Genomic DNA, 20,861 nt, shown 5'->3' on the forward strand with positions numbered 1-20,861 from the left:
TGAGAGTTATGATGGAAATAGTTAGACTCGCGCTTTGGTTTAGCAATTTACTGACTTACCTCCGATTGATTGATCATAACTCTCTCAATTTAACTCTTAATTCATTGAAATTAGTTTCATTTCGAAGGAATCGAAGTGTAGTTTAAAACGAAAGAAACGGAGATGAAAAACTACAAGTATTTTGAGAGTTATTATGGAAATAGTTAGACTCGCGCTTTGGTTTAGCAATTTACTGATCTACCTCCGATTGATTGACCATAAATCACTCAATTTAACTCGTTATTCATTGAAATTAGTTTCATTTCGAAGGAATCGAAGTGTAGTTTAAAACGAAAGAAACGGAGATGAAAAACTCTAAGTATTTTGAGAGTTATGATGAAAATAGTTAGACTCGCGCTTTGGTTTAGCAATTTACTGACCTACATCCGATTAATTGACCATAACTCTCTCAATTTAACTCTTAAGTCATTGAAATTAGTTTCATTTCGAAGGAATCGAAGTGTAGTTTAAAACGAAAGAAACGGAGATGAAAAACTCCAAGTATTTTGAGAGTTATGATGGAAATAGTTAGACTCGCGCTTTGGTTTAGCAATTTACTGACCTACCTCCGATTGATTGACCATAACTCTCTCAATTTAACTCGTAACTCATTTAAATTAGTTTCATTTCGAAGGAATCGAAGTGTAGTTTAAAACGAAAGAAACGGAGATGAAAAACTGAAAGTATTTTTAGAGTTATGATGGAAATAGTTAGACTCGCGCTTTGGTTTAGCAATTTACTGACCTACCTCCGATTGATTGACCATAACTCTCTCAATTTAACTCTTAACTCATTGAAATTAGTTTCATTTCGAAGCAATCGAAGTGTAGTTTAAAATGAAAGAAACGGAGATGAAAAACTCCAGGTATTTTGAGAGTTATGATGGAAATAGTTAGACTCGCGCTTTGGTTTAGCAATTTACTGACCTCCCTCCGATTGATTGACCATAAATCACTCAATTTAACTCGTAATTCATTGAAATTAGTTTCATTTCGAAGGAATCGAAGTGTAGTTTAAAACGAAAGAAACGGAGATGAAAAACTCCAAGTATTTTGAGAGTTAATGGAAATAGTTAGACTCGCGCTTTGGTTTAGCAATTTACTGACCTACCTCCGATTGATTGACCATAACTCTCTCAATTTAAGTCGTAATTCATTTAAATTAGTTTCATTTCGAAGGAATCGAAGTGTAGTTTAAAACGAAAGAAACGGAGATGAAAAACTCCAAGTATTTTTAGAGTTATGATGGAAATAGTTAGACTCGCGCTTTGGTTTAGCAATTTACTGACTTACCTCCGATTGATTGATCATAACTCTCTCAATTTAACTCTTAATTCGTTGAAATTAGTTTCATTTCGAAGGAATCGAAGTGTAGTTTAAAACGAAAGAAACGGAGATGAAAAACTACAAGTATTTTGAGAGTTATTATGGAAATAGTTAGACTCGCGCTTTGGTTTAGCAATTTACTGATCTACCTCCGATTGATTGACCATAAATCACTCAATTTAACTCGTTATTCATTGAAATTAGTTTCATTTCGAAGGAATCGAAGTGTAGTTTAAAACGAAAGAAACGGAGATGAAAAACTCTAAGTATTTTGAGAGTTATGATGGAAATAGTTAGACTCGCGCTTTGGTTTAGCAATTTACTGACCTACATCCGATTAATTGACCATAACTCTCTCAATTTAACTCTTAAGTCATTGAAATTAGTTTCATTTCGAAGGAATCGAAGTGTAGTTTAAAACGAAAGAAACGGAGATGAAAAACTCCAAGTATTTTAAGAGTTATGATGGAAATAGTTAGACTCGCGCTTTGGTTTAGCAATTTACTGACCTACCTTCGATTGATTGACCATAACTCTCTCAATTTAAGTCGTAATTCATTTAAATTAGTTTCATTTCGAAGGAATCGAAGTGTAGTTTAAAACGAAAGAAACGGAGATGAAAAACTCCAAGTATTTTGAGAGTTATGATGGAAATAGTTAGACTCGCGCTTTGGTTTAGCAATTTACTGACCTCCCTCCGATTGATTGACCATAACTCAATCAATTTAACTCGTAATTCATTGAAATTAGTTTCATTTCGAAGGAATCGAAGTGTAGTTTAAAACGAAAGAAACGGAGATGAAAAACTCCAAGTATTTTGAGAGTTATGATGGAAATAGTTAGACTCGCGCTTTAGTTTTGCAATTTACTGACCTCCCTCCGATTGATTGACTATAACTCACTCAATTTAACTCGTAATTCATTGAAATTAGTTTCATTTCGAAGGAATCGAAGTGTAGTTTAAAACGAAAGAAACGGAGATGAAAAACTCCAAGTATTTTGAGAGTTATGATGGAAATAGTTAGACTCGCGCTTTGGTTTAGCAATTTACTGACTTACCTCCGATTGATTGACCATAACTCTCTCAATTTAACTCGTAATTCATTTAAATTAGTTTCATTTCGAAGGAATCGAAGTGTAGTTTAAAACGAAAGAAACAGAGATGAAAAACTCCAAGTATTTTGAGAGTTATGATGGAAATAGTTAGACTCGCGCTTTGGTTTAGCAATTTACTAACCTACCTCCGATTGATTGACCATAACTCTGTCAATTTAAGTCTTAACTCATTGAAATTAGTTTCATTTCGAAGGAATCGAAGTTTAGTTTAAAACGAAAGAAACGGAGATGAAAAACTCCAAGTATTTTGAGAGTTATGATGGAAATAGTTAGAGTCGCGCTTTGGTTTAGCAATTTACTGACCTCCCTCCGATTAATTGACCATAAATCACTCAATTTAACTCGTAATTCATTGAAATTAGTTTCATTTCGAAGGAATCGAAGTGTAGTTTAAAACGAAAGAAACGGAGATGAAAAACTCCAAGTATTTTGAGAGTTATGATGGAAATAGTTAGACTCGCGCTTTGGTTTAGCAATTTACTGACTTACCTCCGATTGATTGATCATAACTCTCTCAATTTAACTCTTAATTCATTGAAATTAGTTTCATTTCGAAGGAATCGAAGTGTAGTTTAAAACGAAAGAAACGGAGATGAAAAACTACAAGTATTTTGAGAGTTATGATGGAAATAGTTAGACTCGCGCTTTGGTTTAGCAATTTACTGACCTACCTCCGATTGATTGACCATAACTCTCTCAATTTAACTCTTAACTCATTGAAATTAGTTTCATTTCGAAGCAATCGAAGTGTAGTTTAAAATGAAAGAAACGGAGATGAAAAACTCCAGGTATTTTGAGAGTTATGATGGAAATAGTTAGACTCGCGCTTTGGTTTAGCAATTTACTGACCTCCCTCCGATTGATTGACCATAAATCACTCAATTTAACTCGTAATTCATTGAAATTAGTTTCATTTCGAAGGAATCGAAGTGTAGTTTAAAACGAAAGAAACGGAGATGAAAAACTCCAAGTATTTTGAGAGTTAATGGAAATAGTTAGACTCGCGCTTTGGTTTAGCAATTTACTGACCTACCTCCGATTGATTGACCATAACTCTCTCAATTTAAGTCGTAATTCATTTAAATTAGTTTCATTTCGAAGGAATCGAAGTGTAGTTTAAAACGAAAGAAACGGAGATGAAAAACTCCAAGTATTTTTAGAGTTATGATGGAAATAGTTAGACTCGCGCTTTGGTTTAGCAATTTACTGACTTACCTCCGATTGATTGATCATAACTCTCTCAATTTAACTCTTAATTCATTGAAATTAGTTTCATTTCGAAGGAATCGAAGTGTAGTTTAAAACGAAAGAAACGGAGATGAAAAACTACAAGTATTTTGAGAGTTATTATGGAAATAGTTAGACTCGCGCTTTGGTTTAGCAATTTACTGATCTACCTCCGATTGATTGACCATAAATCACTCAATTTAACTCGTTATTCATTGAAATTAGTTTCATTTCGAAGGAATCGAAGTGTAGTTTAAAACGAAAGAAACGGAGATGAAAAACTCTAAGTATTTTGAGAGTTATGATGGAAATAGTTAGACTCGCGCTTTGGTTTAGCAATTTACTGACCTACATCCGATTAATTGACCATAACTCTCTCAATTTAACTCTTAAGTCATTGAAATTAGTTTCATTTCGAAGGAATCGAAGTGTAGTTTAAAACGAAAGAAACGGAGATGAAAAACTCCAAGTATTTTAAGAGTTATGATGGAAATAGTTAGACTCGCGCTTTGGTTTAGCAATTTACTGACCTACCTCCGATTGATTGACCATAACTCTCTCAATTTAAGTCGTAATTCATTTAAATTAGTTTCATTTCGAAGGAATCGAAGTATAGTTTAAAACGAAAGAAACGGAGATGAAAAACTCCAAGTATTTTGAGAGTTATGATGGAAATAGTTAGACTCGCGCTTTGGTTTAGCAATTTACTGACCTCCCTCCGATTGATTGACCATAACTCAATCAATTTAACTCGTAATTCATTGAAATTAGTTTCATTTCGAAGGAATCGAAGTGTAGTTTAAAACGAAAGAAACGGAGATGAAAAACTCCAAGTATTTTGAGAGTTATGATGGAAATAGTTAGACTCGCGCTTTAGTTTTGCAATTTACTGACCTCCCTCCGATTGATTGACCATAACTCACTCAATTTAACTCGTAATTCATTGAAATTAGTTTCATTTCGAAGGAATCGAAGTGTAGTTTAAAACGAAAGAAACGGAGATGAAAAACTCCAAGTATTTTGAGAGTTATGATGGAAATAGTTAGACTCGCGCTTTGGTTTAGCAATTTACTGACTTACCTCCGATTGATTGACCATAACTCTCTCAATTTAACTCGTAATTCATTTAAATTAGTTTCATTTCGAAGGAATCGAAGTGTAGTTTAAAACGAAAGAAACAGAGATGAAAAACTCCAAGTATTTTGAGAGTTATGATGGAAATAGTTAGACTCGCGCTTTGGTTTAGCAATTTACTAACCTACCTCCGATTGATTGACCATAACTCTGTCAATTTAACTCTTAACTCATTGAAATTAGTTTCATTTCGAAGGAATCGAAGTTTAGTTTAAAACGAAAGAAACGGAGATGAAAAACTCCAAGTATTTTGAGAGTTATGATGGAAATAGTTAGAGTCGCGCTTTGGTTTAGCAATTTACTGACCTCCCTCCGATTAATTGACCATAAATCACTCAATTTAACTCGTAATTCATTGAAATTAGTTTCATTTCGAAGGAATCGAAGTGTAGTTTAAAACGAAAGAAACGGAGATGAAAAACTCCAAGTATTTTGAGAGTTATGATGGAAATAGTTAGACTCGCGCTTTGGTTTAGCAATTTACTGACTTACCTCCGATTGATTGATCATAACTCTCTCAATTTAACTCTTAATTCATTGAAATTAGTTTCATTTCGAAGGAATCGAAGTGTAGTTTAAAACGAAAGAAACGGAGATGAAAAACTACAAGTATTTTGAGAGTTATTATGGAAATAGTTAGACTCGCGCTTTGGTTTAGCAATTTACTGATCTACCACCGATTGATTGACCATAAATCACTCAATTTAACTCGTTATTCATTGAAATTAGTTTCATTTCGAAGGAATCGAAGTGTAGTTTAAAACGAAAGAAACGGAGATGAAAAACTCTAAGTATTTTGAGAGTTATGATGAAAATAGTTAGACTCGCGCTTTGGTTTAGCAATTTACTGACCTACATCCGATTAATTGACCATAACTCTCTCAATTTAACTCTTAAGTAATTGAAATTAGTTTCATTTCGAAGGAATCGAAGTGTAGTTTAAAACGAAAGAAACAGAGATGAAAAAATTCAAGTATTTTGAGAGTTATGATGGAAATAGTTAGACTCGCGCTTTGGTTTAGCAATTTACTGACCTACCTCCGATTGATTGACCATAACTCTCTCAATTTAAGTCGTAATTCATTTAAATTAGTTTCATTTCGAAGGAATCGAAGTGTAGTTTAAAACGAAAGAAACGGAGATGAAAAACTCCAAGTATTTTGAGAGTTATGATGGAAATAGTTAGACTCGCGCTTTGGTTTAGCAATTTACTGACCTCCCTCCGATTGATTGACCATAACTCAATCAATTTAACTCGTAATTCATTGAAATTAGTTTCATTTCGAAGGAATCGAAGTGTAGTTTAAAACGAAAGAAACGGAGATGAAAAACTCCAAGTATTTTGAGAGTTATGATGGAAATAGTTAGACTCGCGCTTTGGTTTAGCAATTTACTGACCTACATCCGATTAATTGACCATAACTCTCTCAATTTAACTCTTAAGTCATTGAAATTAGTTTCATTTCGAAGGAATCGAAGTGTAGTTTAAAACGAAAGAAACGGAGATGAAAAACTCCAAGTATTTTGAGAGTTATGATGGAAATAGTTAGACTCGCGCTTGGGTTTAGCAATTTACTGACCTACCTCCGATTAATTGACCATAACTCTCTCAATTTAACTCGTAATTCATTTAAATTAGTTTCATTTCGAAGGAATCGAAGTGTAGTTTAAAACGAAAGAAACGGAGATGAAAAACTCCAAGTATTTTTAGAGTTATGATGGAAATAGTTAGACTCGCGCTTTGGTTTAGCAATTTACTGACCTACCTCCGATTGATTGACCATAACTCTCTCAATTTAACTCTTAACTCATTGAAATTAGTTTCATTTCGAAGGAATCGAAGTGTAGTTTAAAACGAAAGAAACGGAGATGAAAAACTCCAAGTATTTTTAGAGTTATGATGGAAATAGTTAGACTCGCGCTTTGGTTTAGCAATTTACTGACCTACCTCCGATTGATTGACCATAACTCTCTCAATTTAACTCTTAACTCATTGAAATTAGTTTCATTTCGAAGCAATCGAAGTGTAGTTTAAAATGAAAGAAACGGAGATGAAAAACTCCAGGTATTTTGAGAGTTATGATGGAAATAGTTAGACTCGCGCTTTGGTTTAGCAATTTACTGACCTCCCTCCGATTGATTGACCATAAATCACTCAATTTAACTCGTAATTCATTGAAATTAGTTTCATTTCGAAGGAATCGAAGTGTAGTTTAAAACGAAAGAAACGGAGATGAAAAACTCCAAGTATTTTGAGAGTTAATGGAAATAGTTAGACTCGCGCTTTGGTTTAGCAATTTACTGACCTACCTCCGATTGATTGACCATAACTCTCTCAATTTAAGTCGTAATTCATTTAAATTAGTTTCATTTCGAAGGAATCGAAGTGTAGTTTAAAACGAAAGAAACGGAGATGAAAAACTCCAAGTATTTTTAGAGTTATGATGGAAATAGTTAGACTCGCGCTTTGGTTTAGCAATTTACTGACTTACCTCCGATTGATTGATCATAACTCTCTCAATTTAACTCTTAATTCATTGAAATTAGTTTCATTTCGAAGGAATCGAAGTGTAGTTTAAAACGAAAGAAACGGAGATGAAAAACTACAAGTATTTTGAGAGTTATTATGGAAATAGTTAGACTCGCGCTTTGGTTTAGCAATTTACTGATCTACCTCCGATTGATTGACCATAAATCACTCAATTTAACTCGTTATTCATTGAAATTAGTTTCATTTCGAAGGAATCGAAGTGTAGTTTAAAACGAAAGAAACGGAGATGAAAAACTCTAAGTATTTTGAGAGTTATGATGGAAATAGTTAGACTCGCGCTTTGGTTTAGCAATTTACTGACCTACATCCGATTAATTGACCATAACTCTCTCAATTTAACTCTTAAGTCATTGAAATTAGTTTCATTTCGAAGGAATCGAAGTGTAGTTTAAAACGAAAGAAACGGAGATGAAAAACTCCAAGTATTTTAAGAGTTATGATGGAAATAGTTAGACTCGCGCTTTGGTTTAGCAATTTACTGACTTACCTCCGATTGATTGACCATAACTCTCTCAATTTAAGTCGTAATTCATTTAAATTAGTTTCATTTCGAAGGAATCGAAGTATAGTTTAAAACGAAAGAAACGGAGATGAAAAACTCCAAGTATTTTGAGAGTTATGATGGAAATAGTTAGACTCGCGCTTTGGTTTAGCAATTTACTGACCTCCCTCCGATTGATTGACCATAACTCAATCAATTTAACTCGTAATTCATTGAAATTAGTTTCATTTCGAAGGAATCGAAGTGTAGTTTAAAACGAAAGAAACGGAGATGAAAAACTCCAAGTATTTTGAGAGTTATGATGGAAATAGTTAGACTCGCGCTTTAGTTTTGCAATTTACTGACCTCCCTCCGATTGATTGACCATAACTCACTCAATTTAACTCGTAATTCATTGAAATTAGTTTCATTTCGAAGGAATCGAAGTGTAGTTTAAAACGAAAGAAACGGAGATGAAAAACTCCAAGTATTTTGAGAGTTATGATGGAAATAGTTAGACTCGCGCTTTGGTTTAGCAATTTACTGACTTACCTCCGATTGATTGACCATAACTCTCTCAATTTAACTCGTAATTCATTTAAATTAGTTTCATTTCGAAGGAATCGAAGTGTAGTTTAAAACGAAAGAAACAGAGATGAAAAACTCCAAGTATTTTGAGAGTTATGATGGAAATAGTTAGACTCGCGCTTTGGTTTAGCAATTTACTAACCTACCTCCGATTGATTGACCATAACTCTGTCAATTTAACTCTTAACTCATTGAAATTAGTTTCATTTCGAAGGAATCGAAGTTTAGTTTAAAACGAAAGAAACGGAGATGAAAAACTCCAAGTATTTTGAGAGTTATGATGGAAATAGTTAGAGTCGCGCTTTGGTTTAGCAATTTACTGACCTCCCTCCGATTAATTGACCATAAATCACTCAATTTAACTCGTAATTCATTGAAATTAGTTTCATTTCGAAGGAATCGAAGTGTAGTTTAAAACGAAAGAAACGGAGATGAAAAACTCCAAGTATTTTGAGAGTTATGATGGAAATAGTTAGACTCGCGCTTTGGTTTAGCAATTTACTGACTTACCTCCGATTGATTGATCATAACTCTCTCAATTTAACTCTTAATTCATTGAAATTAGTTTCATTTCGAAGGAATCGAAGTGTAGTTTAAAACGAAAGAAACGGAGATGAAAAACTACAAGTATTTTGAGAGTTATTATGGAAATAGTTAGACTCGCGCTTTGGTTTAGCAATTTACTGATCTACCACCGATTGATTGACCATAAATCACTCAATTTAACTCGTTATTCATTGAAATTAGTTTCATTTCGAAGGAATCGAAGTGTAGTTTAAAACGAAAGAAACGGAGATGAAAAACTCTAAGTATTTTGAGAGTTATGATGAAAATAGTTAGACTCGCGCTTTGGTTTAGCAATTTACTGACCTACATCCGATTAATTGACCATAACTCTCTCAATTTAACTCTTAAGTAATTGAAATTAGTTTCATTTCGAAGGAATCGAAGTGTAGTTTAAAACGAAAGAAACAGAGATGAAAAAATTCAAGTATTTTGAGAGTTATGATGGAAATAGTTAGACTCGCGCTTTGGTTTAGCAATTTACTGACCTACCTCCGATTGATTGACCATAACTCTCTCAATTTAAGTCGTAATTCATTTAAATTAGTTTCATTTCGAAGGAATCGAAGTGTAGTTTAAAACGAAAGAAACGGAGATGAAAAACTCCAAGTATTTTGAGAGTTATGATGGAAATAGTTAGACTCGCGCTTTGGTTTAGCAATTTACTGACCTCCCTCCGATTGATTGACCATAACTCAATCAATTTAACTCGTAATTCATTGAAATTAGTTTCATTTCGAAGGAATCGAAGTGTAGTTTAAAACGAAAGAAACGGAGATGAAAAACTCCAAGTATTTTGAGAGTTATGATGGAAATAGTTAGACTCGCGCTTTGGTTTAGCAATTTACTGACCTACATCCGATTAATTGACCATAACTCTCTCAATTTAACTCTTAAGTCATTGAAATTAGTTTCATTTCGAAGGAATCGAAGTGTAGTTTAAAACGAAAGAAACGGAGATGAAAAACTCCAAGTATTTTGAGAGTTATGATGGAAATAGTTAGACTCGCGCTTGGGTTTAGCAATTTACTGACCTACCTCCGATTAATTGACCATAACTCTCTCAATTTAACTCGTAATTCATTTAAATTAGTTTCATTTCGAAGGAATCGAAGTGTAGTTTAAAACGAAAGAAACGGAGATGAAAAACTCCAAGTATTTTTAGAGTTATGATGGAAATAGTTAGACTCGCGCTTTGGTTTAGCAATTTACTGACCTACCTCCGATTGATTGACCATAACTCTCTCAATTTAACTCTTAACTCATTGAAATTAGTTTCATTTCGAAGGAATCGAAGTGTAGTTTAAAACGAAAGAAACGGAGATGAAAAACTCCAAGTATTTTGAGAGTTATGATGGAAATAGTTAGACTCGCGCTTTGGTTTAGCAATTTACTGACCTCCCTCCGATTGATTAACCATAAATCACTCAATTTAACTCGTAATTCATTGAAATTAGTTTCATTTTGAAGGAATCGAAGTGTAGTTTAAAACGAAAAAACGGAGATGAAAAACTCCAAGTATTTTGAGAGTTATGATGGAAATAGTTAGACTCGCGCTTTGGTTTAGCAATTTACTAACCTACCTCCGATTGATTGGCCATAACTCTCTCAATTTAACTCTTAATTCATTGAAATTAGTTTTATTTCGAAGGAATCGAAGTGTAGTTTAAAACGAAAGAAACGGAGATGAAAAACTCCAAGTATTTTAAGAGTTATGATGGAAATAGTTAGACTCGCGCTTTGGTTTAGCAATTTACTGATCTACCTCCGATTGATTGACCATAAATCACTCAATTTAACTCGTTATTCATTGAAATTAGTTCCATTTCGAAGGAATCGAAGTGTAGTTTAAAACGAAAGAAACGGAGATGAAAAACTCCAAGTATTTTGAGAGTTATGATGGAAATAGTTAGACTCGCGCTTTGGTTTAGCAATTTACTGACCTCCCTCCGATTGATTGACCATAACTCAATCAATTTAACTCGTAATTCATTGAAATTAGTTTCATTTCGAAGGAATCGAAGTGTAGTTTAAAACGAAAGAAACGGAGATGAAAAACTCCAAGTATTTTGAGAGTTATGATGGAAATAGTTAGACTCGCGCTTTGGTTTAGCAATTTACTGACCTACATCCGATTAAATGACCATAACTCTCTCAATTTAACTCTTAAGTCATTGAAATTAGTTTCATTTCGAAGGAATCGAAGTGTAGTTTAAAACGAAAGAAACGGAGATGAAAAACTCCAAGTATTTTGAGAGTTATGATGGAAATAGTTAGACTCGCGCTTTGGTTTAGCAATTTACTAACCTACCTCCGATTGATTGACCATAACTCTCTCAATTTAACTCTTAATTCATTGAAATTAGTTTTATTTCGAAGGAATCGAAGTGTAGTTTAAAACGAAAGAAACGGAGATGAAAAACTCCAAGTATTTTGAGAGTTATGATGGAAATAGTTAGACTCGCGCTTTGGTTTAGCAATTTACTGACCTCCCTCCGATTGATTGACCATAACTCACTCAATTTAACTCGTAATTCATTGAAATTAGTTTCATTTCGAAGGAATCGAAGTGTAGTTTAAAACGAAAGAAACGAAGATGAAAAACTCCAAGTATTTTGAGAGTTATGATGGAAATAGTTAGACTCGCGCTTTGGTTTAGCAATTTACTGACCTCCCTCCGATTGATTGACCATAAATCACTCAATTTAACTCGTAATTCATTGAAATTAGTTTCATTTCGAAGGAATCGAAGTGTAGTTTAAAACGAAAGAAACGGAGATGAAAAACTTCAAGTATTTTGAGAGTTATGATGGAAATAGTTAGACTCGCGCTTTGGTTTAGCAATTTACTGACCTACCTCCGATTGATTGACCATAACTCTCTCAATTTAAGTCGTAATTCATTTAAATTAGTTTCATTTCGAAGGAATCGAAGTGTAGTTTAAAACGAAAGAAACGGAGATGAAAAACTCCAAGTATTTTGAGAGTTATGATGGAAATAGTTAGACTCGCGCTTTGGTTTAGCAATTTACTGACCTTCCTCCGATTGATTGACCATAACTCAATCAATTTAACTCGTAATTCATTGAAATTAGTTTCATTTCGAAGGAATCGAAGTGTAGTTTAAAACGAAAGAAACGGAGATGAAAAACTCCAAGTATTTTGAGAGTTATGATGGAAATAGTTAGACTCGCGCTTTGGTTTAGCAATTTACTGACCTACATCCGATTAATTGACCATAACTCTCTCAATTTAACTCTTAAGTCATTGAAATTAGTTTCATTTCGAAGGAATCGAAGTGTAGTTTAAAACGAAAGAAACGGAGATGAAAAACTCCAAGTATTTTGAGAGTTATGATGGAAATAGTTAGACTCGCGCTTTGGTTTAGCAATTTACTGACCTACCTCCGATTGATTGACCATAACTCTCTCAATTTAACTCTTAACTCATTGAAATTAGTTTCATTTCGAAGCAATCGAAGTGTAGTTTAAACTGAAAGAAACGGAGATGAAAAACTCCAAGTATTTTGAGAGTTATGATGGAAATAGTTAGACTCGCGCTTTGGTTTAGCAATTTACTGACCTCCCTCCGATTGATTGACCATAAATCACTCAATTTAACTCGTAATTCATTGAAATTAGTTTCATTTCGAAGGAATCGAAGTGCAGTTTAAAACGAAAGAAACAGAGATGAAAAACTCCAAGTATTTTGAGAGTTAATGGAAATAGTTAGACTCGCGCTTTGGTTTACCAATTTACTGACCTACCTCCGATTGATTGACCATAACTCTCTCAATTTAAGTCGTAATTCATTTAAATTAGTTTCATTTCGAAGGAATCGAAGTGTAGTTTAAAACGAAAGAAACGGAGATGAAAAACTCCAAGTATTTTGAGAGTTATGATGGAAATAGTTAGACTCGCGCTTTCGTTTAGCAATTTACTGACTTACCTCCGATTGATTGATCATAACTCTCTCAATTTAACTCTTAATTCATTGAAATTAGTTTCATTTCGAAGGAATCGAAGTGTAGTTTAAAACGAAAGAAACGGAGATGAAAAACTACAAGTATTTTGAGAGTTATTATGGAAATAGTTAGACTCGCGCTTTGGTTTAGCAATTTACTGATCTACCTCCGATTGATTGACCATAAATCACTCAATTTAACTCGTTATTCATTGAAATTAGTTTCATTTCGAAGGAATCGAAGTGTAGTTTAAAACGAAAGAAACGGAGATGAAAAACTCTAAGTATTTTGAGAGTTATGATGGAAATAGTTAGACTCGCGCTTTGGTTTAGCAATTTACTGACCTACCTCCGATTGATTGACCATAACTCTCTCAATTTAAGTCGTAATTCATTTAAATTAGTTTTATTTCGAAGGAATCGAAGTGTAGTTTAAAACGAAAGAAACGGAGATGAAAAACTCCAAGTATTTTGAGAGTTATGATGGAAATAGTTAGACTCGCGCTTTGGTTTAGCAATTTACTGACCTCCCTCCGATTGATTGACCATAACTCAATCAATTTAACTCGTAATTCATTGAAATTAGTTTCATTTCGAAGGAATCGAAGTGTAGTTTAAAACGAAAGAAACGGAGATGAAAAACTCCAAGTATTTTGAGAGTTATGATGGAAATAGTTAGACTCGCGCTTTAGTTTTGCAATTTACTGACCTCCCTCCGATTGATTGACCATAACTCACTCAATTTAACTCGTAATTCATTGAAATTAGTTTCATTTCGAAGGAATCGAAGTGTAGTTTAAAACGAAAGAAACGGAGATGAAAAACTCCAAGTATTTTGAGAGTTATGATGGAAATAGTTAGACTCGCGCTTTGGTTTAGCAATTTACTGACTTACCTCCGATTGATTGACCATAACTCTCTCAATTTAACTCGTAATTCATTTAAATTAGTTTCATTTCGAAGGAATCGAAGTGTAGTTTAAAACGAAAGAAACAGAGATGAAAAACTCCAAGTATTTTGAGAGTTATGATGGAAATAGTTAGACTCGCGCTTTGGTTTAGCAATTTACTAACCTACCTCCGATTGATTGACCATAACTCTGTCAATTTAACTCTTAACTCATTGAAATTAGTTTCATTTCGAAGGAATCGAAGTTTAGTTTAAAACGAAAGAAACGGAGATGAAAAACTCCAAGTATTTTGAGAGTTATGATGGAAATAGTTAGAGTCGCGCTTTGGTTTAGCAATTTACTGACCTCCCTCCGATTAATTGACCATAAATCACTCAATTTAACTCGTAATTCATTGAAATTAGTTTCATTTCGAAGGAATCGAAGTGTAGTTTAAAACGAAAGAAACGGAGATGAAAAACTCCAAGTATTTTGAGAGTTATGATGGAAATAGTTAGACTCGCGCTTTGGTTTAGCAATTTACTGACTTACCTCCGATTGATTGATCATAACTCTCTCAATTTAACTCTTAATTCATTGAAATTAGTTTCATTTCGAAGGAATCGAAGTGTAGTTTAAAACGAAAGAAACGGAGATGAAAAACTACAAGTATTTTGAGAGTTATTATGGAAATAGTTAGACTCGCGCTTTGGTTTAGCAATTTACTGATCTACCTCCGATTGATTGACCATAAATCACTCAATTTAACTCGTTATTCATTGAAATTAGTTTCATTTCGAAGGAATCGAAGTGTAGTTTAAAACGAAAGAAACGGAGATGAAAAACTCCAAGTATTTTGAGAGTTATGATGGAAATAGTTAGACTCGCGCTTGGGTTTAGCAATTTACTGACCTACCTCCGATTAATTGACCATAACTCTCTCAATTTAACTCGTAATTCATTTAAATTAGTTTCATTTCGAAGGAATCGAAGTGTAGTTTAAAACGAAAGAAACGGAGATGAAAAACTCCAAGTATTTTTAGAGTTATGATGGAAATAGTTAGACTCGCGCTTTGGTTTAGCAATTTACTGACCTACCTCCGATTGATTGACCATAACTCTCTCAATTTAAGTCGTAATTCATTTAAATTAGTTTCATTTCGAAGGAATCGAAGTGTAGTTTAAAACGAAAGAAACGGAGATGAAAAACTCCAAGTATTTTGAGAGTTATGATGGAAATAGTTAGACTCGCGCTTTGGTTTAGCAATTTACTGACCTCCCTTCGATTGATTGACCATAACTCAATCAATTTAACTCGTAATTCATTGAAATTAGTTTCATTTCGAAGGAATCGAAGTGTAGTTTAAAACGAAAGAAACGGAGATGAAAAACTCCAAGTATTTTGAGAGTTATGATGGAAATAGTTAGACTCGCGCTTTGGTTTAGCAATTTACTGACCTACATCCGATTAATTGACCATAACTCTCTCAATTTAACTCTTAAGTCATTGAAATTAGTTTCATTTCGAAGGAATCGAAGTGTAGTTTAAAACGAAAGAAACGGAGATGAAAAACTCCAAGTATTTTGAGAGTTATGATGGAAATAGTTAGAGTCGCGCTTGGGTTTAGCAATTTACTGACTTACCTCCGATTAATTGACCATAACTCTCTCAATTTAACTCGTAATTCATTTAAATTAGTTTCATTTCGAAGGAATCGAAGTGTAGTTTAAAACGAAAGAAACGGAGATGAAAAACTCCAAGTATTTTTAGAGTTATGATGGAAATAGTTAGACTCGCGCTTTGGTTTAGCAATTTACTGACCTACCTCCGATTGATTGACCATAACTCTCTCAATTTAACTCTTAACTCATTGAAATTAGTTTCATTTCGAAGGAATCGAAGTGTAGTTTAAAACGAAAGAAACGGAGATGAAAAACTCCAAGTATTTTGAGAGTTATGATGGAAATAGTTAGACTCGCGCTTTGGTTTAGCAATTTACTGACCTCCCTCCGATTGATTAACCATAAATCACTCAATTTAACTCGTAATTCATTGAAATTAGTTTCATTTCGAAGGAATCGAAGTGTAGTTTAAAACGAAAGAAACGGAGATGAAAAACTCTAAGTATTTTGAGAGTTAATGGAAATAGTTAGACTCGCGCTTTGGTTTAGCAATTTACTGACCTACCTCCGATTGATTGACCATAACTCTCTCAATTTAACTCTTAAGTCATTTAAAAATTAGTTTCATTTCGAAGGAATCGAAGTGTAGTTTAAAACGAAAGAAACGGAGATGAAAAACTCCAAGTATTTTGAGAGTTATGATGGAAATAGTTAGACTCGCGCTTTGGTTTAGCAATTTACTTACCTACCTCCGATTGATTGACCATAACTCTCTCAATTTAACTCGTAATTCATTTAAATTAGTTTCATTTCGAAGGAATCGAAGTGTAGTTTAAAACGAAAGAAACGGAGATGAAAAACTCCAAGTATTTTGAGAGTTATGATGGAAATAGTTAGACTCGCGCTTTGGTTTAGCAATTTACTGACCTCCCTCCGATTGATTGACCATAACTCACTCAATTTAACTCGTAATTCATTGAAATTAGTTTCATTTCGAAGGAATCGAAGTGTGGTTTAAAACGAAAGAAACGGAGATGAAAAACTCCAAGTATTTTGAGAGTTATGATGGAAATAGTTAGACTCGCGCTTTGGTTTAGCAATTTACTGACCTACCTCCGCTTGATTGACCATAACTCTCTCAATTTAACTCTTAACTCTTTGAAATTAGTTTCATTTCGAAGGAATCGAAGTGTAGTTTAAAACGAAAGAAACGAAGATGAAAAACTCCAAGTATTTTGAGAGTTATGATGGAAATAGTTAGACTCGCGCTTTGGTTTAGCAATTTACTGACCTACCTCCGATTGATTGACCATAACTCTCTCAATTTAACTCGTAATTCATTTAAATTAGTTTCATTTCGAAGGAATCGAAGTGTAGTTTAAAACGAAAGAAACGGAGATGAAAAACTCCAAGTATTTTGAGAGTTATGATGGAAATAGTTAGACTCGCGCTTTAGTTTAGCAATTTACTGACCTCCCTCCGATTGATTGACCATAACTCACTCAATTTAACTCGTAATTCATTGAAATTAGTTTCATTTCGAAGGAATCGAAGTGTAGTTTAAAACGAAAGAAACGGAGATGAAAAACTCCAAGTATTTTGAGAGTTATGATGGAAATAGTTAGACTCGCGCTTTGGTTTAGCAATTTACTGACCTCCCTCCGATTAATTGACCATAAATCACTCAATTTAACTCGTAATTCATTGAAATTAGTTTCATTTCGAAGGAATCGAAGTGTAGTTTAAAACGAAAGAAACGGAGATGAAAAACTCCAAGTATTTTGAGAGTTATGATGGAAATAGTTAGACTCGCGCTTTGGTTTAGCAATTTACTGACCTACCTCCGATTGATTGATCATAACTCTCTCAATTTAACTCTTAATTCATTGAAATTAGTTTCATTTCGAAGGAATCGAAGTGTAGTTTAAAACGAAAGAAACGGAGATGAAAAACTACAAGTATTTTGAGAGTTATTATGGAAATAGTTAGACTCGCGCTTTGGTTTAGCAATTTACTGATCTACCTCCGATTGATTGACCAAAAATCACTCAATTTAACTCGTAATTCATTGAAATTAGTTTCATTTCGAAGGAATCGAAGTGTAGTTTAAAACGAAAGAAACGGAGATGAAAAACTCCAAGTATTTTGAGAGTTATGATGGAAATAGTTAGACTCGCGCTTTGGTTTAGCAATTTACTGACCTACATCCGATTAATTGACCATAACTCTCTCAATTTAACTCTTAAGTCATTGAAATTAGTTTCATTTCGAAGGAATCGAAGTGTAGTTTAAAACGAAAGAAACGGAGATGAAAAACTCCAAGTATTTTGAGAGTTATGATGGAAATAGTTAGACTCGCGCTTTGGTTTAGCAATTTACTGACTTACCTCCGATTGATTGACCATAACTCTCTCAATTTAAGTCGTAATTCATTTAAATTAGTTTCATTTCGAAGGTATCGAAGTGTAGTTTAAAACGAAAGAAACGGAGATGAAAAACTCCAAGTATTTTGAGAGTTAATGGAAATAGTTAGACTCGCGCTTTGGTTTAGCAATTTACTGACCTACCTCCGATTGATTGACCATAACTCTCTCAATTTAACTCTTAAGTCATTGAAATTAGTTTCATTTCGAAGGAATCGAAGTGTAGTTTAAAACGAAAGAAACGGAGATGAAAAACTCCATGTATTTTGAGAGTTATGATGGAAATAGTTAGACTCGCGCTTTGGTTTAGCAATTTACTGACCTCCCTCCGATTGATTGACCATAACTCAATCAATTTAACTCGTAATTCATTGAAATTAGTTTCATTTCGAAGGAATCGAAGTGTGGTTTAAAACGAAAGAAACGGAGATGAAAAACTCCAAGTATTTTGAGAGTTATGATGGAAATAGTTAGACTCGCGCTTTGGTTTAGCAATTTACTGACCTACCTCCGCTTGATTGACCATAACTCTCTCAATTTAACTCTTAACTCTTTGAAATTAGTTTCATTTCGAAGGAATCGAAGTGTAGTTTAAAACGAAAGAAACGAAGATGAAAAACTCCAAGTATTTTGAGAGTTATGATGGAAATAGTTAGACTCGCGCTTTGGTTTAGCAATTTACTGACCTACCTCCGATTGATTGACCATAACTCTCTCAATTTAACTCGTAATTCATTTAAATTAGTTTCATTTCGAAGGAATCGAAGTGTAGTTTAAAACGAAATAAACGGAGATGAAAAACTCCAAGTATTTTGAGAGTTATGATGGAAATAGTAACACTCGCGCTTTGGTTTAGCAATTTACTGACCTCCCTCCGATTGATTGACCATAAATCACTCAATTTAACTCGTAATTCATTGAAATTAGTTTCATTTCGAAGGAATCGAAGTGTAGTTTAAAACGAAAGAAACGTATATGAAAAACTCCAAGTATTTTGAGAGTTATGATTGAAATAGTTAGACTCGCGCTTTGATTTAGTAATTTACTGACCTCCCTCCGATTAATTGACCATAACTCACTCAATTTAACTCGTAATTCATTGAAATTAGTTTCATTTCGAAGGAATCAAAGTGTAGTTTAAAACGAAAGAAACGGAGATGAAAAACTCCAAGTATTTTGAGAGTTATGATGGAAATAGTTAGACTCGCGCTTTGGTTTAGCAATTTACTGATCTAGCTCCGATTGATTGACCATAACTCTCTAAATTTAACTCTTAACTCATTGAAATTAGTTTCATTTCGAAGGAATCGAAGTGTAGTTTAAAACGAAAGAAACGGAGATGAAAAACTCCAAGTATTTTGAGAGTTATGATGGAAATTGTTAGACTCGCGCTTTGGTTTAGCAATTTACTGACATACCTCCGATTGATTGACCATAACTCTCTCAATTTAACTCTTAATTCATTGAAATTAGGTTCATTTCGAAGGAATCGAAGTGTAGTTTAAAACGAAAGAAACGGAGATGAAAAATTCCAAGTATTTTGAGAGTTATGATAGAAATAGTTAGACTCGCGCTTTGGTTTAGCAATTTACTGACCTACCTCCGATTGATTGACCATAACTCTCTCAATTTAACTCTTAACTCATTGAAATTAGTTTCATTTCGAAGGAATCGAAGTGTAGTTTAAAACGAAAGAAACGGAGATGAAAAACTCCAAGTATCTTGAGAGTTATGATGGAAATAGTTAGACTCGCGCTTTAGTTTAGCAATTTACTGACCTACCTCCGATTGATTGACCATAACTCTCTCAATTTAACTCGTAATTCATTGAAATTAGTTTAATTTCGAAGGAATCGAAGTGTAGTTTAAAACGAAAGAAACGGAGATGAAAAACTCCAAGTATTTTGAGAGTTATGATGGAAATAGTTAGACTCGCGCTTTAGTTTAGCAATTTACTGACCTCCCTCCGATTGATTGACCATAACTCACTCAATTTAACTCATAATTCATTGAAATTAGTTTCATTTCGAAGGAATCGAAGTGTAGTTTAAAACGAAAGAAACGGAGATGAAAAACTCCAAGTATTTTGAGAGTTATGATGGAAATAGTTAGACTCGCGCTTTGGTTTAGCAATTTACTGACCTACCTCCGATTGATTGACCATAACTCTCTCAATTTAACTCGTAATTCATTTAAATTAGTTTCATTTCGAAGGAATCGAAGTGTAGTTTAAAACGAAAGAAACGGAGATGAAAAACTCCAAGTATTTTGAGAGTTATTATGGAAATAGTTAGACTCGCGCTTTGGTTTAGCAATTTACTGATCTACCTCCGATTGATTGACCATAAATCACTCAATTTAACTCGTTATTCATTGAAATTAGTTTCATTTCGAAGGAATCGAAGTGTAGTTTAAAACGAAAGAAACGGAGATGAAAAACTCCAGGTATTTTGAGAGTTATGATGGAAATAGTTAGACTCGCGCTTGGGTTTAGCAATTTACTGACCTACCTCCGATTAATTGACCATAACTCTCTCAATTTAACTCGTAATTCATTTAAATTAGTTTCATTTCGAAGGAATCGAAGTGTAGTTTAAAACGAAAGAAACGGAGATGAAAAACTCCAAGTATTTTTAGAGTTATGATGGAAATAGTTAGACTCGCGCTTTGGTTTAGCAATTTACTGACCTACCTCCGATTGATTGACCATAACTCTCTCAATTTAAGTCGTAATTCATTTAAATTAGTTTCATTTCGAAGGAATCGAAGTGTAGTTTAAAACGAAAGAAACGGAGATGAAAAACTCCAAGTATTTTGAGAGTTATGATGGAAATAGTTAGACTCGCGCTTTGGTTTAGCAATTTACTGACCTCCCTCCGATTGATTGACCATAACTCAATCAATTTAACTCGTAATTCATTGAAATTAGTTTCATTTCG

This window comes from Tasmannia lanceolata, unplaced genomic scaffold (assembly GCF_043159265.1).
Source record: "Tasmannia lanceolata isolate RefF3 unplaced genomic scaffold, GAP_Taslan_0.1 ptg000044l, whole genome shotgun sequence".
Taxonomy (NCBI): Eukaryota; Viridiplantae; Streptophyta; class Magnoliopsida; order Canellales; family Winteraceae; genus Tasmannia; species Tasmannia lanceolata.